The following is a 21,369-nucleotide window of genomic DNA, read 5'->3' on the forward strand; positions in this document are numbered from 1 at the left end:
GAATCACCTCCTCTTAAAGTATTAAGTTTATTTTCATTATTGTTGTGCCACCAGTCACCACATTACTGCCAAAGGTAAGCACACAATATTTATTAACGGTGACCCGAGATCTCCTATTTTAAATGTTGTGTTGTTTTAACTGGATTGTTTTATTGAGTATTTTAATTATGGATGTTTACATTTTAATTTTTGTGTAACTGTTTTTAATAATTTGTAAGCTACTTAGAAGCCTATTTTAGCATTAAACGGTTCTAAGTTTAGCAGTTAGTTGACAGGCGGAAAAAAAGTGGAGTCATCACCAAGAGAAGCTGTACTCACCTGCTGAACATACAGCTGTTACATGGACCGCGGGGGGGGGATGTCAACCCCCTTATCCCATAACTAACATCTGATTCAAATTAAAACCTGCCAAGAGAGTCCCGGCCCTTTGAGCAGCCCTACCTTCTCCACGAGGGTGGCGAGGTGCTCCAGGGATGCGGCGGATAGGTCCCCACATAGCAGGTGCCCAGGAGCGGGCGGAGAGCGCAGCGGCCCAGGAGTGAGGCGCAGCAGGAAGACCCCCTTGCCAGAGCGACCGGCGGCAGGAGCCAGAGCGAGCCCGTCGGCCAGCGTCAACTGGCCTCCTGCGCCCAGAGTGACAACCAAGAGCCGCTTCGCCGGGTCACCGTCGAGAAAGGCTCTCAGCAGCGGCCGCGCTTCAGGACTCCCCGCGCAACGCGCCCAGCGCTCCCGATCCACCCGTAGGCTGCGGGTCACCCGCTCACTAAGCAGGCGAGCTCGGGGGTCCGACTCGGGGGCGCTCTCTTCGTCGTGCTCCTGCTCTTCGCCACCCATGCTGTCTGCTGGGCACTTCCACCAGTCAAGTGTTTGGGGCCGAGCCGCTGTTGCTTGGGAACGGAGGACGCCTCTCCGCCTTTCCTGAGAGGCCCGTGGGTAGGGGGCGAGCTTCAGCTCTGCCTGGGAACGAGGACTTTGCCTACGTCCTTGTTGTTGGCAGCGGCGCGCACGCATACTCCTTCTTGCAGAAACACTGCGGCGGGATGGGAGACGTTCTGGGAAGTGCTAGTGTGTTCGGCGGGCAACACACTGTAATCTCGCAGTAGCCGCAATACACAGGACACTGGTTGTCCATTGAGAAAGTTGAGTTGAGAGTTGAGTTGAGTTGAATTTATTGCGGTCACAGACCAAAAACAGTAAAACATTGAACACAGTGCATACAGTATACAAAAAATTAAAATACAATACAGATCGGGAAAGCTTAAAACCTTAAAAAGATGTAGTTAAAATTTTTCTGGTACTAATAATTGCAGCACAATATTTTGCAACAGAATCGGTTATATGTACTACTTGGTCAGCAAGGAGATATTTAACATAAAAAGCTTCGTTTCTTCCAGGGAGATGAGTGATTAGAGGGCTAATCAACCGAGCTCTAGCTTCTCTATAAAATTGACAATGAAGTAGGACGTGCGTTATTGACTCTATCTCGCCATCCCCACAGGGACATTTTCTGTCGGAATAGGGTATTTTTTTATATCTGCCTTCTAGAATCGCGGATGGTAAGCAATTTAATCTTGCCAACGTAAACGCCTTACGGTATTTGGGCAGAGATAAATTAGCTAAATATGGCATAGCATATTGAGATTTATTATTGTACATATGCTTTTTAACCAGCATCAAATGTTGCTGGAAATCTGTATCTTTAACTCTTTGAAAAATATGCTCTTTAGCTTTTACAAAACCCATTGATAAAATTAAAGAAATTGAAAATCCCATTTTTACTATTTTATCAGTGATCATCATTTCCCATGTTGAACGACATTTATCCTGGAGGATGTGGGGAGTCAATCCTACTGGATTGAATATTAGCTTGAGCCATGTATTAAATCTAAGGCACCAAACACGGGCTCCTATAAACAATAATCCCGTTTCCAATCTTAGAATAAAACTAGGGACACAAGTGGGAACTGCAAGTATAGACCTAAGGAAAGTATTTTGAACTGCTTCATGAGGAGCAAACTTCATTGAGAAAGTGGATAGAGAAACGTTTTTCTCCCGCTCTCATAACACCAGAACTCCTGAACATCACTCCTCTGAATTCCATCACCACATACATGCTGATCATAGTATAAGATCCTGCCTTCGGTTTCTGAAAGAGCAACCACAGCACCATCACTACACATAAAATGTTATACTCGCCCTATGTTAACACTGGGAGAGAAAATTGAACGAGGGGGACGCCTGCGTTGGGGGCCTGCTGCTTATGGGCGGCAGAAGGGATTCTGCCACGAGGATTCGTGAGCGACAGCTTGGCCATTCAGAAAAGAAGCAGCAGAACTGGGCACCCCCAACTTGGCCGGTTCCCCAGCACGGATAGGGGCGTGGTGCCGAAGATGGTGGCCGGGACCCTTCGGACACTGCATTGTGGCTGCCAACTCCTCCCGCAGAAACAGCAGAGCCTGGACAGATCCAGAGTCCCGTTTGAAAAGCGGAGGAGGAGGAAGAAGCAGCTGTTGCCTTTGGCTCAGGTAGATGCAATGGCAGGTGGGCGAGGGAGGCGCACCGGCATTCCCAGGCCTGCTTCTCCAGCTGGGTGCCCCTCCGGCGCACGCCCTCCCAGGGGCATGGGTGGCTGGCGTTGTGCACGCGCGTGCACGCTCAGCAGGACATTTGGGGGCTCACCAAGGAGTTACTGCACCAGGTGACACAAACCCTAGTGACGCCACTGTCCCTGCCACCTTGTGCCCCCAGAAAGGGACTCTCCTCCACCCCGCACCCTTTTTACCCCCTCCACGACAGCTCATCCCTGCTCCAGATTAGCTCCCCGCCCCGCGGCAGTTGGTAATAAGCCTGGCCTCAGCCCGAGCGTGAGAGACGTGGAGGAGCCTGGCGGCGACCCCGCCCTCTGGCAGCTGCCTCTTCTCCCCCGACTGGGCCTCTGCAAGGTTTTGTTTGCTCAGGCTGGGCGCCGCAAGGGTGGAGCCGCCCCTGCGAGAGAGTGAGGCCTTTCATTCGAGCAGGGATGAGCTGTCGTGGAGGCGGTAAAAAGGGTGCGGGGTGGAGGAGAGCCCCTTTCTGGGGGCACAAGGCGGCAGGGGCAGAGCAAATAGAGGGAGGGAGGGCTGCTGTGTGGAGTGACAAGAGCGTCCCTTAGGCGAGGAGATGTGGGGAGGGGAAGGCAGGGAGCCACCAGGGGCTCTCATCTTCACGGCCGCGCCTCCGGTTTCCACCTTGGAGAGGTCACTTCCCTCTCCATGGACAGCCCCTCCCTCCAAGGTACCGCGGGCCTTTGGTGCTCCACGCTGGCCTGGCGAGCACGCGACCGTTCATTTCCAGCTCTGGCCAGAATCTCCCCGGGGGCGGCAGGGTGGCCTCTTTGGATCTGGCGAGGAGGACTTTGCCTCGCCGGCTGTTGTTTGACGGTGGCCACGGGGGGGGGGGGGGCTCGGGGTGTCACCCCCGTCTCGGGGTGTCACCCGGTGCGGCCCACACCTGCCGCACTGCCCTAGTGACACCCCTGGTTAACAGAAACTCAGTATTTTGCATACAGACAATCAGTTTGCATTTGTCCATGTTTTTTTGTCACGGGATGGGGAGAATTCCAGTTCATCTAAATGGTCTCAAGTAACCTGGTCTCAAGCTGTGTAGGGCTTTGTACACCAACACCAGCACCTTGTTTTTTAATTCCTTCATGTATCCTGGCAGCTACAACATCAAAACCACTGAATCCTTGACCGGTGAATCTTTGAACCGGGTTTCAAATATTTTCAATTTCATTTGCAGATGACCTTCCTGTCCTCTAAGAATCAGCAGAATAATACGCATCTCTCTACAAAAGAGATTCCGACGGTGGGAATAAGGGATGCTAAAAAAGAATTTGAGGAGCACATTGCTAAGAACATAAAAACCAACAACAAAAAATTCTATAAATACATTCAAAGCAGGAGACCATCTAGGGAGGCGATTGGACCCTTGGATGATAAGGGAGTCAAAGGTGTACTAAAGAACGATAAGGAGATTGCAGAGAAGCTAAATGAATTCTTTGCATCTGTCTTCACAGTGGAAGATATAGGGCAGATCCCTGAACCTGAACTAACATTTGCAGGAAGGGATTCTGAGGAACTGAGACAAATAGTGGTGACGAGAGAGGAAGTTCTAGGCTTAATGGACAATATAAAAACTGACAAATCACCAGGCCCGGATGACATCCACCCGAGAGTTCTCAAAGAACTCAAATGTGAAATTGCTGATCTGCTAACTAAAATATGTAACTTGTCCCTCGGGTCCTCCTCCGTGCCTGAGGACTGGAAAGTGGCAAATGTAACGCCAATCTTCAAAAAGGGATCCAGAGGGGATCCCGGAAATTACAGGCCAGTTAGCTTAACTTCTGTCCCTGGAAAACTGGTAGAAAGTATTATTAAAGCTAGATTAACTAAGCACATAGAAGAACAAGCCTGCTGAAGCAGAGCCAGCATGGCTTCTGCAAGGGAAAGTCCTGTCTCAGTAACCTATTAGAATTCTTTGAGCGTGTCAACAAGCATATAGATAGAGGTGATCCAGTGGACATAGTGTACTTAGACTTTCAAAAAGCGTTTGACAAGGTACCTCACCAAAGACTTCTGAGGAAGCTTAGCAGTCATGGAATAAGAGGAGAGGTCCTCTTGTGGATAAGGAATTGGTTAAGAAGCAGAAAGCAGAGAGTAGGAATAAACGGACAGTTCTCCCAATGGAGGGCTGTAGAAAGTGGAGTCCCTCAAGGATCGGTATTGGGACCTGTACTTTTCAACTTGTTCATTAATGACCTAGAATTAGGAGTGAGCAGTGAAGTGGCCAAGTTTGCTGACGACACTAAATTGTTCAGGGTTGTTAAAACAAAAAGGGATTGCGAAGAGCTCCAAAAAGACCTCTCCAAACTGAGTGAATGGGCGGAAAAATAGCAAATGCAATTCAATATAAACAAGTGTAAAATTATGCATATTGGAGCAAAAAATCTTAATTTTACATATACGCTCATGGGGTCTGAACTGGCGGTGACCGACCAGGAGAGAGACCTCGGGGTTGTAGTGGACAGCACGATGAAAATGTCGACCCAGTGTGCGGCAGCTGTGAAAAAGGCAAATTCCATGCTAGGGATAATTAGGAAAGGTATTGAAAATAAAACAGCCGATATCATAATGCCGTTGTATAAATCTATGGTGTGGCCGCATTTGGAATACTGTGTACAGTTCTGGTCGCCTCATCTCAAAAAGGATATTATACAGTTGGAAAAGATTCAGAAGAGGGCAACCAGAATGATCAAGGGGATGGAGCGACTCCCTTACGAGGAAAGGTTGCAGCATTTGAGGCTTTTTAGTTTAGAGAAAAGGCGGGTCAGAGGAGACATGATAGAAGTGTATAAAATTATGCATGGCATTGAGAAAGTGGATAGAGAAAAGTTCTTCTCCCTCTCTCATAATACTAGAACTCGTGGACATTCAAAGAAGCTGAATGTTGGAAGATTCAGGACAGACAAAAGGAAGTACTTCTTTACTCAGCGCATAGTTAAACTATGGAATTTGCTCCCACAAGATGCAGTAATGGACACCAGCTTGGATGGCTTTAAAAGAAGATTAGACAAATTCATGGAGGACAGGGCTATCGATGGCTACTAGCCATGATGGCTGTGCTCTGCCACCCTAGTCAGAGGCAGCATGCTTCTGAAAACCAGTTGCCGGAAGCCTCAGGAGGGGAGAGTGTTCTTGCACTCGGGTCCTGCTTGCGGGCTTCCCCCAGGCACCTGGTTGGCCACTGTGAGAACAGGATGCTGGACTAGATGGGCCACTGGCCCGATCCAGCAGGCTCTTCTTATGTTCTTAGTGGAATGCACATCAAACAAATCCTCATTGCAACCATCTGCCATCTGGAAACCTATGTCCCCACTGTGGGAGGCTGTGTGGATCCAGAATTGGCCTCCACGGTCACTTATGGACCCACTGTCACCCTTGGGCAGTGAGGGCTTTGCTATATATGTATATACCTATATATATATATATATATATATATATATATATATATATATATAAGTAGGAATTGTTGGGCATGTTTCTCTTGGCCCTGGCTGTTTTTTTTTTTTTTTAGCTTTATGTGATTGGCTCACAGTGGCCAGACTTAGGAAGATAGAAAAATGTCTTATACTGAGCCAGACACATTGGTGCATCTATACTGAGCAGCAGCGGCTCTCCAGGGATTCATGCAGGGGTCTCTCCCAGCCCAACCTGGAGATGCCAGGGGTTGCACATGGCACTTTCTGCATGCTTTTCTACTGAGCTATGGCTCATTCCTCATATCTTCCTCCAAATCTCCTAATGATATCTCCCAGCTTCCTATAGATGTAAAATAGTGTTTGAGGCAGTATAGTGCCCTGTGGCACCCCATAAGCCTCCAAGGGAAATGGGGTCAAGAAACACTCAGCAAATGCTACATTCTGGGATGGTTATCTCTTGTGCATCAAGCCCAACCTAAAAACAAAAAAACTTTTATGAAAGGTAATTCACTTGAAATCAAATTGTAGAAGCCATCTTGAGCTTTGCTCACCACACAAACACACACACACACGTCATCATCGTCGTCTCTCATCTCCACAGCCAGTTCTTCATGTCTATTTTTCTGCTGCCTCCTTGCCCTCCAGCTCTTTTCTCCCTCCACTCCTGTCCATTTTTAAACAATTGTTTTCTCCACCCGTTTTGCTCTCCACCTCCTCCCTCGTCGCCTCCTAAGCATCCATAGAGCACGAGGGAAGAGCGATGCTGCACAGAATCTCAATTTGAAGCACAAGCTTTTATCCACAAATTAGAGAAGCAGAAGACTTCCCCTGTTCCCCCCCAAGTAACGCCCAAAAGTAACTCTGGAAATGTTACAGCTCAAAAGTAATGAAGTTACTAGTCGTTCTATTACCAGCAAAATGTAATGACGTTACCATCTCGTTATTCAAAAAAGTAATAAATTACAAGTAACTCGTTATTTGTAACTATTTACTTCCAAGCTCTGCTAAAACATAAGAGGACCACAACAGATAATTTTGATGCAGATAGATGAGGTTTATTATAGGGGGGAGAGGAGTGCAGGGAAGCCTTTCCATGTTGAGCAGCTTCAGAAAGGTGAACAATACATTTTGTGCAGAAGAGTGAAATGACAGATGAATGAGGAGTAAAATGAGACAAGGCATAAGTACACAGAGAATGACAGCTTCTCAGGAAAGTGGAAGCATCATAAATCTTGCAGACCTCAGGGATATTCAGAGATGCACCAAAGAATGAGCAGTGAATTTGGAATCCCTTGAATTTTGGACAAAGCGCCTTCAGGTTGCCTTGAAAGAAAGGAAGAAAAAAGCTCCATATCTAAGAGAATTGGAGGGAAACCTAAATGAAGCTTTGAGCAGGCAGGTGTAGGTATGAGTGTCAGAGGTGATGAGCAATCATGGATCCAGTCTGCTCGTTTGTCTGACCCATACAATCATTTGCTGTGAATACATTTTGTGCAATTCGAGTGCCATTTTGTTCCATTCCTGTGATGATCATGTTCCCATTCAATGAAGGGGCCAGCTCATCCTGCATGCAGCACAGGGCCTGTCACCAGAGGAGATGTGAGCTTGTACCGGGATTGTAAAGAAATGTTTGGTTGCATTAGCGCTGGCAAATGAATTTCAGAAAAATGACGAGGAAAGCTAGGGGCTGAGAACCCTCCATACCTCTGGTCAGGGTTTTTGCTCAGGAGGAATGCCACATCCAAAATTGATATGGGGACTCCAACAGACAGGGGAGGACGTGGGAATGTTGTGTAGTGATGATAATGAACTACATGAGGTTGAAAACGATAGGGCTGTGACCATGGCTGTGACGGGAGCATGTCCATCTCTCTGAGGTTGATAGATGACGTTCCAGTCCAGAAAGAATCTGAGAGGAAAGGGAGTGGAATCATTGAGGCAGGTGAATATTTCTGTGCACTTGAATACTAGTTAGCTTATTTATTGTTTATTGATTAAATTCATATCCTGTTCTTCCTCCCAGAAAGGACCCAGGGCAGCAAACCAAAACACTAAATGCACTTTAAAACATTTTAATATCAAGCAAACAAAACTTTGAAACAGTTTTGTTTTAACAAAACATCTTTAAAAACACATTAAATCCAAACAGCTTTTTTTTTTAAAAAAACCCCACTAGCTTTCAAAACATCTTAAAAAGCAATTCCAACACAGACGCAAACTGGGATAACGTGTCTATGTAAAAGCCTTTTTGAAAGAGGAAAGTCTTCAGTAGGCACCGGAAAGGTAACAGAGATGGCACCTGTCTAATATTTAAGGGAAGAGAATTCCAAAGGGTCGGTGTCACGACACTAAAGGTCTGCTCCCTATGTTGTGCAGAATGGACAGCAGTAAGAGGGAAGGCAAGATTATAAAGGAGGAGTGAGCTCTTTGGCGTTCACTGAATAGGGGGTGTTGGGACAGCAAGGAGGTATATTGGTAAAGCAGAAGAGTCTCTGTTTTCACAGTGGACGAAGTGCACAGAACTGATGCCTACCCCTCATCATGAACTTCTTGCCCCTGGATTATGTCATATACTCAGGATAAAACAAATCCATCACACTGTTCCCACAGTAATCATATTCTTACATTTTCATTTCCTATGGCACGGGGGGGGGGGGGATGCAGCACTAACCTGCCTCACAACACACATGCTCCAATGGTGATTTCTACTCCTCCTCTTTCCATTCATCTTGGGCATGCTTGCTAAATCACTTTTTTCCCTCTGGTTTTCTTCCTTCCACCTACCCTTTGGCCAGTTCCCTCCCCTCTGACGCCTGCTCTGGAAAACACTATTCTCTGGAAGCCGAGTCAGAAATGACTTTTTGCAGAACCATTGGCTGTGTCTTCATCCACTGTGGCTAATAATGTGAATCCCATATGGTGTTCATTATAGCACCAAGAACACGGTGACTAAAGTTGCCATGCTAACCGTCCCTACATTAAACTCAATGGGGCTTACTCCAGGGGTGAATGGGATTCAAATTGCATCTTGAGGCAGTGTAAAAAGCCTCCTGCTTAATATTGGAAGGGGAGGAAGAGATCAAAGGACTCCGTTTTGTCAGAAAACCCTAATCCCTAAAGAGCACTGAGACAAGGTTCTCAAAGCATGTCTTGCTTTTGCAGAGAGATTAGGGCTGCCTCTTCATGACAAGTTCCTTTCAAAATGCCTCCTGTATTTTTGGTTGACTCTGTGATGGAAATATGTATATATATGCAGAGATCCTCAGTGGTCTGAGCTGCATCTGTGCCCGTATGTGTAGTTACGTAAGTAGCAGACTTTTACCCTGCATTTAGACCACTCAGACTTAAGACTTAGCACAATAAGAAAAGCTGCTTTATTTATAGAAATATAGAGTAGATAGGAAAAGCATACCTAGTTCTAACTAAATAACTAAGTTGGAGGTGCAATGCCCAAACTTGGGTATTGCCCTCATGGCTCAGGAGAGAGAGCAAAGTCAAAGATGTCTCCTCTCTGCTCTGACAGTTGAAGAAGAAGACAAAGGAAGGAGGGGCAGGTCAGCTTCCCTGAGTATATCAGTTTCCAATGGAAGGAAGTTCGGTAGAGCACAGGTAAAGGTAGGCAAGCCTAGCCAGCTGGAGGACCCTAACTCTGTCTTCCTTCTGAAACACAAACAAAAGATCCCAAACAGGAGTTGCTCTTGCCCCACTACCAGGAACTCCTTTTTTTTTTGTAGAGCAGAAACAGACTCCTAATACACCACCCTTTTACCATCAAAGATTTTCCTTTGCTTGTTGTTTGGAAGATGCAGACTGGACCGCCCTGTGCCTGCATAAGGGAAGCTTGCATATCACCTGCAAATATTTCTAGACTACCTATGCCTACTCAGAAGCAAACCTCATTGAGTTGAATGGAGCTTGATCTAAGTAGGGATGCCCATTGCTAATAATGAAATTGATGCCACTGGATCAGGTCAAACACCCCGGCTAAAACAAACTTTTCACACTGTTCCAGTGATCATCATATTCTTCCATTTTCTCGGCTAGTCACACCAAGTTTATGAGAAGAAACTGAAAATAACCTAGTTTTCTCATTTGCCGCTTCCCAAATTCAGTTTCAAATACCAAAATCCCAAGCAAATATACGCCAGAGTGCCTTCACACTCTCTCCTTAGAAAGGATTTTTTTTTAAGATAACTTACCAACAGCAGGAAAACGTGAGCCCCAGAAATTGCGGGAAGCCAAAAGACACTGGTGGAAATGACTGAAATGGTGAGAGCATTTATACTGTTCCCCGACTTCCAAATATTGAGTCAGCACTGTTCTGGGCAAACATTCAGATAATGAAGGTATTAAAATCTTAAAAGCACACATTAAATCCAGCCCATGATGAGATTGGGACAAGATACTGCATCAACCTGTCTGCTGTAATTAATAACCTAAATGTGACTATTTTAATTGGAAAATGTGACATTCTTTTCTTTGAAGATATGCCATTGTTGGTGTACCATTTCAAGATGCTGAATGACATTCCAAAGCACTTTAGCTGTATAGTTACATAAAAAGAAAATGTGCATCTAGGAAGACCTTAATATGCCAACTCTGGCTTGTGCAGAATGAGTGCTAGAAAATCCTAAAGTGGGAGAGGAATCCTTGGTACTCCTGATGTTGCTGGGTATAATTCCCATCATCCCTGACCATTGGCCATGCATGATAGTTGAGAATCATGAGAACTGGGGTTCAACATCATCTAAACAGCCCAGGTCACCTACCTCTGTCCTAAGTGGATCTGAAAACAACCTCTAGTTCACTAGGACTCCTACCCTATGTGGATCAAGCTTCACTGTGTTCAATGCCATCCGTTAAAACTAAACAGCCAACATCTGTTTCCACAGATGTAGTGCCTGTGAACCTGAATTCAGTGTGCCATTTGTTCAGCCCTAAGCAGAGGCAACTGCCTTGAGGAACTGGTTGTCCATTGAAGTCTGACAGATACACAATTCATTGGAAAGAAAAAAACACTTTGTTATATCTACAGGCTTCCTAGGAAGGATCAGTTCACTCATGGGCAGCACCTGATTGCTTTTGGGAAATTCTTTTCATTTTGCTTATTTATTGCACTTGTTATTGCTGTATGGCTCTCTGGTATTTGCAAATATTTAGCCTCCTATACATTATCCACAGAATTACTTAATTTCTATCAGAGCTATAATATTATTTTTTATTTTATATTAATCATGACGAAGCTTAGAGCAGATGGTTCCTTTTTGCTTTTCCTTACTCTGTAGTATGCTTTTCTCTACAAATGCAGCAATATTTACAACATATCAAAAGAGAAACAAACGGGCTTCATGGAGACATTGAATAGCATTTGAGGAAAGTTGGATTCTTGCAACACCTCCAAAACCAAAACAAAGACGGCGTAACAGCTGTCTCCTAAAGCTGCCTTCCAAAGTTGTTCCCTAGGAAAGACCTACATCTGCTACATGTTCAGGCTTCTCCTTAATCTTATTCTGAGTCAATGTATTTCATAGCTGATATCATCAAGCACACCCTTCTTCTGAAATTCCACTGATACCTTGTCTGTGAAACTGAACCCTAATCCTGTTCCCCTTAGTCTGGTGCTTTCCCTTTGTCTCTGCTCGAAACATTTTGGATCAAAATGACTCTCAAAAATAAAGGAAGAGAAGGCTTCCAATTTCCCCGATTTCCCCCCTCACGCTAATTGAAAAGTTACAGGAACCCCATGCCATCCTGTATCTAGGATGACTTCTGCAATAATCTCCTGTACGTCCCCACCTTCCCTCCAATATGCCATGTGGCGAATTGGATAAACCCCATGGTTTCTTTGCTTTAATGCCAGCTAATGCCAGTGCCTCTGCTACCCCGGAACAAGAGACACCAAGTTCAAATCCTTTATTTGCATTAGCCACAAGCCACTGATATATCCAAAAACCATCAACTAAAAAACCAAAACACCTATATCAGATTAAAACTCAAGGTACCATTGTAGATGTCATTCTAATGGCACCTGCTAAAAATTTTGCAGGCATTTCTGACACCTCTGCTCTTGGTCTGCAACACGAAAACACACATACAAGTTAGCTGAAGGCCCTGGGAAAGATAAAAACAATGGAGTAATCAGCTCACTTCTCAAATCTTTATAGGAAGAGCAGAATAGCATTACATGGGCTACTATTTCAACACTTCCATCTCCACATAGGCATACACAATTTTGCAGTGGAATTCTTTTAAAATGCCCTTTTAATATGGCTGATGGTAGTATATTCAGTTTTGCTCTGGGACAGTGTTTCCCAACTAGTGGGCCACCAGATTTTGTTGGACCACAATTCCCATTTTTCCTGACCATTGGCAATGTTGGCTGAGGCTGATGGGAGTTGTGGTCCAACAACCTCTGGCGGCCTACTAGTTGGGAAAGGCTGCTCTAGGAAAAGCTCTTCTATATTTAAGAATTATTAGATTTTGTAAATAGGGTGCCAGTGAATTCAGATGACGCAGCGGAAAACTGTTACACTATGGGGATGAAAGTCTGCTCATGTAATGGGGCTTTCCATGCCCTTCCTCACTACCACAGCCCCTTGTGCACCCCCCAAGCCTCAGGGGACTCTAAGGAAAGACCTGGAATGTAGTGAGAGGGGATGCTGGGACAGGGAGGAATTGGTGAAAATTAGGTGAAGGACTTCTGCTCACCCATCCCTGCATCTAAGTGTTATATCCTGTCCTTAATGCCACAAAACTCATGAGCTATACCACTATTGCCTCTTTACACAATTCAGTAGCAATTCTCCAGACAGAGGAAGTGTCGATACTGTACACATGTATATAAAAGTTCATAGTTAAATACAGTATTGAAGAGGTTGCTACATGGCTAACACTACTTTTCTTTTTTAATTTCTCACTCCATTGGAGAAAGGGCAAATTCCATAGCAAACTTCAAACAAGAGAATCTGGGCCTGGGGATTAGGTTTATGTCTTAAAAAATCAACAGCCAAAGTACAAGCTGTAGAACAAGATGCAAATGTAAGAGCTATGAAGATTCTGATTAAGTGTGGGGGCATGCTCTGTAAATGCAAACTGCATCAAACTGCTGACCTCAGAATCTTTTAATATGTATCTACTCCCATCTTATTAGTGTGATCTTCACTAACACTAGAAGATAATATGAAGGATAGGGAAGCCTATACATTAAGTGAGTCACTGTTAGCTCTTGCTCAGAAATCCTGGCAGCTGTTGCCAGCCTCCTGGGGCAGAAATCTGCACTTGTGAGGCAAATGCCTGAGAATTCAGGGCCACCTTGGCTGCAAAATTCAATCATACTTTAAACAACAGTATTATTAAGATACCATATTTGTATCTGACTTTTCTTCAAATGGTTCAGGGTAGCGTATATAGGGTTTATCCCATTTTGTGCTCACAACAATCCCGCAAGGTTGAAAAGACCGAGAAGCGATGGGCTTGCTCAGTCATGCCCTGAGTTTCATTGTTGAGTGGGGAGGTGAACCCACGTCTTCTCAAGCGAAATGCTCTAGATACCACACTAGCTGTCCCAGGCATCCAGAACCCCTCGCCCCTTGAAGCAAGGAGTCAAGAAAACATGCTTACAGGGGGAATGAGTTCCAGAAAGTTATTTGTTACATTAAATACATGGTTCTCTGCGGAGGTTAATATCTGTAGTATCTGATGGTCTAGTACTTACATCTACCACATGGAGCCTCTCCAGAAAAGTATCAAATTGTGCAAAAACCATTATAGAAGGAAAATCCCACTCCTTTGTCTCTAGGCCTGGCTGAAAGTAAGTGCTGAGATTTTCTCTTCTTTCTTCAAAGGTCTGCTTGAAATAATTGAAAATATTAAAAGTTTTCTGCACTTTGCCCAAACTTTCTTCGGTTTCCCCTTTAAGTAGATCTTCTGGATTGAGGTAATTCCTGGCCTAGAAGGACAGAGGAGAGAAACAAATCCTGTAGTTTCAAGTGACGTGTAATTTTTTTTTAATGGAACAGAAAATGAAAAAGGCACAAAAGGACAGGCTGTTCAACACATGAGACCCCTAATCCTCACTTATCTTGTGCCTCTTAAATTGGCCATTTGGAAAACTGACCGTGGTTCATCAAATTTGGTGCACAACTCACATTTGTTCACACATTTGTCAGAGAAAAGAGAAAGAGGCCTGTGCTTCTTTTATAACATTTCCTACAAAAGCATAACACCAGTGATAAAAGAGTAACTTTCTCAATCTGCTACTAACGTAAAAGGGAAAGCACTCAAAACATGGTTATCCAAAGCATCAGAGGGCTGAATCCAACAGAGCCGTTGCATGATCAGAACAACTTCCACTTGTGCAGTGGAACTCCCACTCTTCCCTCCATACACCCCCATCACCCCCAATATGCTCTGTTTTTCCCACACATGTGAAGCATGTGGCTTGTGCAGAATGAGTGCTAGAAAATCCTAAAGTGGGAGAGGAATCCTTGGTACTCCTGATGTTGCTGGGTATAATTCCCATCATCCCTGACCATTGGCCATGCATGATAGTTGAGAATCATGAGAACTGGGGTTCAACATCATCTAAACAGCCCAGGTCACCTACCTCTGTCCTAAGTGGATCTGAAAACAACCTCTAGTTCACTAGGACTCCTACCCTATGTGGATCAAGCTTCACTGTGTTCAATGCCATCCGTTAAAACTAAACAGCCAACATCTGTTTCCACAGATGTAGTGCCTGTGAACCTGAATTCAGTGTGCCATTTGTTCAGCTCAGGGAGAGCTACCCATTGCTGGCAAACTCTGAACATCTTGCTAGAGCCATCAGCAGGCCTCCTGTTGTAGCATTTTGCTAGCCTCCTAATTTATGCAGACTGTCAGTGAGAGCTGTGCTTAAGCCACCTGTCACCAATCCTGGGTCTCATCCATGTCACTCCAAACGCTGTATCACCTGTGTGTACCTCAGGGAGACAGCTACTTTTACAAGCACTAGGACAGGCAGGACCTATTACATCAAACAGAACATCACCTGCAGGTCCTGCAATATAATTTATCTCATCGAATCCAAAAGACCAGGATGTCATATCCAATAGGTAGGAAAAACCACAACTGGCCCAAGCTCACGCTTCAGAAACCACAAATCGGCAATCTTAACAAAAAAAGTGGAGCAACCAGTTGCAAAACATTTCAACATTGAGGGTCGCAGCCTGTTGGACTTTTCTATAACAGTGATAGAGATGCCAACAGATGCAGCAGCATTGACTAAAAGGGAGAACTATTGAATTTATTCTCTGGACACATTGGCTCCATTGAACTCAATGGGGTTTGCTTCTGAGTAGGCATAGATAGGATTTCACTGTCAGTCTAGGAGAAATTGCAAGTGATATGCAAGTTTCTCTTATGTGGGTGCAGGCGGTCCCTTTTACATCTTCCAAACAACAAGCAAAGGAAAATCTTTGATGGTAAAAGAGTGGTGTATTTGCAGAAACTGTTTCTCTTCTTCAAAAAAAGAGGAGTTGTTAGAAGTGGGGCAAGAGCACCTCCTGTTTGGGTTCTTTCATTTGTATTCCAGAAGGAACATAGATTTGGGGTCCTCCAGATGGCTAGGCTTGAGTACATTTACCTATGCTCTTTACCTGCTTAAATAAGTAAACTAGTATTCAAGTGCACAGCAACATTCACCAGCCTAAATGATTCCACTCCTTCTCCCCCCAGATTCTTTCTGGAATAGAATGTCATCTATTAACTGCGGAGAGATGGAAGTGCTCCCGTTACTGCCACGGCCATGGCCCATTCCTATTCCTTAATCTAATTCTCCTATCTACACACCACACCGGCATCCTCCCCTGTCTGATGGAGTCCCCATATCAATTTTGGAAGTTGGCACATACCCATTCCTCCTGAGAAACAACCTTGCCCAGAGATATGGAGGGTTCTCAGGCCATAGCTTTCCTCGTCCTTTATCTGAAATTCATTTCCTGCCACTGATACAACCAAACTCATTACTTTTAAATCCCAGAAGAAGCTCACATCTCCTCTGGTGACAGGTCCTGTGACGTGTGCAGGATGAGCTGGCCCCTTCATAGAATGGGAACATGATCGTCACAGGAATGGTACAAAATGGCACTCGAATTGCACAAAATGGATTCACAGGTGATGATTGTAAGGGTTTTGATGCCAGAAATGTTGAGCCTCCCCATCCAGACAAACAAGAGCAGACTGGATCTATGATTGCTCATCACCTCTGACACTCATACCTACATCTGCCTCCTCAAGGTTCCTTTCAGGTTTCCTTCCAATTCTCTTAGATATGGAGCTTTTTTCTTTCTTTCTTTCAAGGCAACCTGAACACATTCACCAAAATTCAAGGGATCCCAAATTCATTTATCATTCTTTGATGGATCTCTGAATATTCCTCAGGTCTGCATGGTTTATGGTGCTTCCAGTTTGCTGAGAAGATGTTTTTCTCTGTGTACCTATGCCTTGTCTCATTTTACTCATCATTCATCTGTCATTTCAATCTTCTGCACAAAATGTATTGTTCACCTGTTGAAGCTGCTCGACGTAGAAATGATTTTGTGCACTCCTCTTCCTCCTACAATAAACCACATCTATCTGCATCCAAATGATCTGTTGTGGTCCTCTTATGTTTTACTCATTTGGGGCAATCAGGTTTAGATTCCGGTTGAGTGAGGATTGCTGAAGAAGGAAGCGGTTTTAGGAAAGACAGAGTGTCGAGAGTAAAAGGTATAGTCTTAGTGAGTGGTCCCTGTTTGGGTAAGGTCCCAAAGTTCAATTCCAACATCCTTTTCAAAATAATTAAACATCTGGGTTGAACTCTCCCTCCTCAGATATTAAAACCTGAGCTTGAGTTTTGTCCAATTATTTCCCCTCATTGTCAAGGTACCTCTCAGGGTTGTTGCTGAAACTGAATCAAGGTATCATCATTTCTAGAAAGAGATTCCCGCTAGTATTCTGTAAGGTGGCCCTCAATGGATCAATGTGGTTTGACATTCCGTTCTAGTATAGAATCCAATTTCATCTGGAACATTCTGCAACTAGGAATCCCCCACAAATTATCAAAGTTTGATCAACAGAACAAAGAATGTACAGTAGGGCCCTGCTTTACGGCGTTCCGCATTACGGCATTCCGCTGATGCGGTGGCTTTCAAGCAGGGGAAATTCCCCATTTTAAAGCCAATTTTGACGTTTTGCGACATTTTGCGATGTTTTCGCATCATTTTTTCATGACGTGGCCCATTATAGTCTATGGGGCCCCACTTTATGGCAATTTCCACTTTACGGCGGGGGCCTGGTCCCTAACCTGCCGTATTAGTGGGGCCCTACTGTATTATGGTGTGTGAGCCAGAGCTGCTCATTTTTTATTTTAAAAAATCTATCCAATAAACAGGGTGCAATGCATAATATTCTTTGCGTTTTTGTGTAGACAGTTCAAACATCTTAAATGTATTATTTTAATGACAATTTCTAATTAATGGGGGAGAATCCATGGTGTTCATACCTTTCCCCTCATATCTGAGTTTTTTTGAGGATTGGCTTTTAAGTGCAAGAAGAGAGGATGGTTTGTTACAAATGGACCCTGGACTTCCTCATGAGCACAGCTCACAATGCATCTGCTGCTACAACCATTCTTCCTCCCCTCCTCTCTGCTTGCCATTTCACTGTCAGAAGACTATCCTTGGTGAGTCTGTCTGAGTGTTGTTGTTTTTGTTGCATATGTACATGCACAAAGTTACATGGGTGGGAGCTATTGGATTTTTTAAAAAAACCTTTCCAATGAACATGGAGTCCTTACCTCACATAAGCTTGTTAAAAAAAAAAAAAGTTGTGCTTGGTGCCCAACAAGAGATGCCAGAGATTCGAGAAGGTAGCGATGGCTAAGAGTTTCTTGAACCCCTGGCCCTTGGAGGCTTATGACATGCCACAGGGCATTATACTATCTCAAATACTATTTTACATCTACATGAAGCTGGGAGTGATCATTGTGCGATTTGGAGGGAGATATGAGGAATGAGCCATAGCTGAGCTGTTCTGCATGCAGAATGTGTCACATTCAACCCCTGGCATCTCCAGGTTGAGCTCGGAGAGACCCCTGCATGAAACCCTGGAGAGCTGATGCTGCTCAGTATAGATGCACCAGTGGGTCTGGCTCAGTACAATACATTTTTCTATCTTCCTAAGTCTGGCCACTGTGAGCCAATCACATAAGGCTCAAAAAAAAGAGAGGCAGCAACGGCCAAGGGAACACCCCTGACAATTTCTACTTAAACAAAGAAAATTGCAATGCCCTCAGTGCCCAAGGGTGGGTGCAGGGGCGTCACTAGGGCGGTGCAGCAGGTGCGGGCCACACCGGGTGACACCACGAGACGGGGGTGACACCACAAGCCGCCCCCCCCCGCCCTAGGCACTGCCGACGGGAAGCAGCAGGCGCAGCCAAGGAGGAGAGAGAGAGAGAGAGATCAGGAGCAAGCGCAGCGACTGCCCTCTTCCGTCAGCGCCCGCCCTGCCGCCTCACAGGCTGGCTACTTCGTACTCCCTCCAGCTAGATTTGCTCTCCAATTGAGTGACGAATGTGAGAGGTGGAGGAAAAGGTGGAATGGAACTCTAACGGTTAATGGGCCAAAGGGGTAGGGTGGTCCTTAGACTCTGAAACACTTCCGGTTCCCAAACGAGAGCAGCAATGCGGAAGGGTGCCGGTCCAAAGAAACACAAGGAGGGGGGATGAAAGAGGTATGACGGCAATGAAACCAGTTCCAGCCTCCGAATGAGGACCGGAAGACTGCATGTCTTCCACCGCTTTTCTGAGTCTCTGGTCGTTGCACCTCCCTGTTCCGGCCTGGTCAGTTTCCTTCGCAAAGAAGGTGAGGAAAGCGGGGACGGAGGAAGGGGGGAATAAACTCCAAGGCTCCACCCCTTTTAAGAACCTGAGGGCTTCTCCGTGCAATCAACTCCAATCCAATGTCATGCAAAACAGAGCCCAAACTCCATTGCTTCCATTGCCTGGTTTTCTTGCAACCTCCAGATTTTTTGGGGGGGGGCTGTCCTGGTGCAGAGTAAGCCGCCTTGCACTTTGGGATGTCAAAGAGGGTTGGACTTGATGGCCTTATAGGCCCCTTCCAACTCTACTATTCTATGATTCTATGCTCGCCAACTTGGATGGCTTTCAAAGCGGGTTGCACACGTTTCTAGAGGCTCAATGGCTGGTGACCATGATGGCTCTGTTGCTCCCTCCGCTGTCAGAGGCAGGAAATGTCTCTGAATACCAGTTGCTGGGCATGTCATTTGGGGGTGAGTGTTGCTGTTGCCCTCGAGGCCTGCTTTCAGGCTTCCCAGTGGGGCCTCTGGTTGGCCACTGAGGGCACGATGCTGTGCTCTTGGCCTGACCCAGCAGCCAGGCTCCTCTGATGTTATGAGAGGGGTTGGTCTAGGGCTGGCACCAGACTTTTGTGGGGCTGTGAGCCCAGGGCCAGTAATGGCCTCCACAAACACCTGCCTCCAACAAGGCCAAGGCCCCCCCTTTCTCTGCCCCTGCTTTGACATTGAGGCTGCTCACCACCTTCCACCCCCTGGATACACTTCAGCAGTGGACAGGCGGTAGCTCTTTTGAATGGGGGCTCACCATTTGGGGAACGAAACAAAGCTCATTAGAAGAGCACCTCCTTGGATGCAGAAGGGCCCAGGTTCGATCGCCGACATTTCTGGGAAAGACCCCCTGCCTGAAATCTTGGAGAGCTACTGCCAATCAGGGCAGACAATACTGAACTAGATGAATCAATGATCCTCAGTCTAAAGCAGCTTCCTGCGTTTCAAGGTTTTTGTTGTTATGTGCCTTCAAGTCGATTATGACTTATGGCAACCCTATGAATAAGCAACCTCCTGTAACATCTGTTGTAAACCGCCCTGTTCAGATCTTGTAAGTTCAGGTCTGTGGCTTCCTTTATGGAATCAATCCATCTCTTGTTTGTTCTTCCTCTTTTTCTACTCCCTTCTGTTTTTCTAAGCTTTATTGTCTTTTCTAGTGAATCATGTCTTCTCATTATGTGTCCAAAGTATGATAACCTCAGTTTCATCATTTTAGCTTCTAGTGATAGTTCTGGTTTAATTTGTTCTAACACCCAATTATTTGTCTTTTTCGCAGTCCATAGTATGCGCAAAGTTCTCCAACACCACATTTCAAATAAGCTGATTTTTCTCTTATCCATTTTTTTCACTGTTCAACTTTCACATCCATACATAGAGATGGGGAATACCATGGTCTGAATGATCCTGACTTTAGTGTTCAGTGATACATATTTGCATGTGAGTTCTCCAATAGCTGCCCTCCCCAGTCCTAGCCTAATTTCTTGACTATTGTCTCCATTTTGGTTAATGAGTGTGCCAAGGTATTGATAATCCTTGACAAGTTCAGTGTCCTCATTGTCAACTTTAAAGTAGGGAAGGGCTAAGCTGGGGTTGAGGGAGGAGGGATTTGCTGTTCCCCCCCCACCTTGCAATCCTGTGCATGTTTACTCAGAAGTAAATCCCACCCTGTTGAATGGGGCTTACCCACTAGGACTGGCGTCAGTTTTGCTGAGACGGCACCTCGGCATTGCACCTGCACTCTTTGCCCACTCACTTTTCCCTGCCTCCCATCACATCTGTGGTTCCCACTGGCCCTCAGAATTATCCCCAGGCCAGCAGAACAGTGAGTGCTTTTCTACCCTATATCTCAGTGGTAGGCTGAGCATGTGCTTTGTGTGCAGAAGGTCCTGGGTTCAATCTTTTGCATGTCCTTGTGAAAGGGAAAAAATGTTCTAGGTTGTTTGTGTGACGATCCCACAGCTGGCTCTGTGTGTGTGTGCGTGTGCTATTATATTCCGTGATATACGGGAATTACAATTTACGAATAACATTAGTACAAAAAACATTACTAAGGATTCTGTACGGTCTGGTACGGAAGGAGGTCCATGGGGGTGACACCATGAGTTACCGCACCGGGTGACACCAACCCTAGTGACGCCACTAGGTGGGTGGCCAGGACTCTGAACTTCTTAGAGATGAAGTGAGTGGGGTGGCACGTTAACTCAAACAATAGCCCAGGTATGATTCTTCCTGGTGGTCCAAAGCTGTTCTCACCTGCTCCTCCTGATGCAAAAAACGTCTGCAGACTTCCTCCTCTAATGATGGGAGGGATATCACCCTGGTTGAAGGGACAGGAATGGTGTTCTCTTCCTAGTTTTGGACATGACAGCAGGGTTTAAGTGGCGGTGTTAGACTACTGGGATGGCATAACTCTTTCCCAATTATTGTTCTTCATTACATACAATTAAATTTCACAGTGTGCTCTCGTT

The 21,369-nt window shown here is 45.4% G+C and overlaps 1 long non-coding RNA gene across 2 annotated transcripts; it reads right to left on the minus strand.

Annotated features, from left to right (window-relative positions):
* Nucleotides 1–7,090: 7,090 nt before the first annotated feature.
* On the minus strand, nucleotides 7,091–18,398 carry LOC133382182 (uncharacterized). Of its 2 annotated transcripts, none has more exons than XR_009761831.1 (5): nucleotides 17,835–18,398; nucleotides 13,734–13,967; nucleotides 12,022–12,130; nucleotides 10,219–10,340; nucleotides 7,091–7,928 (listed from the first exon to the last, which is right to left on the minus strand). It is a non-coding gene; the product is annotated as an uncharacterized LOC133382182 (long non-coding RNA). The 2 variants fall into 2 exon arrangements; XR_009761832.1 differs by lacking the exon at nucleotides 17,835–18,398 and adding an exon at nucleotides 16,565–16,651.
* Between the last annotated feature and the right edge of the window lie 2,971 nt (nucleotides 18,399–21,369).

The sequence above is a fragment of the Rhineura floridana genome, chromosome 3, assembly GCF_030035675.1.
Source record: "Rhineura floridana isolate rRhiFlo1 chromosome 3, rRhiFlo1.hap2, whole genome shotgun sequence".
Taxonomy (NCBI): Eukaryota; Metazoa; Chordata; class Lepidosauria; order Squamata; family Rhineuridae; genus Rhineura; species Rhineura floridana.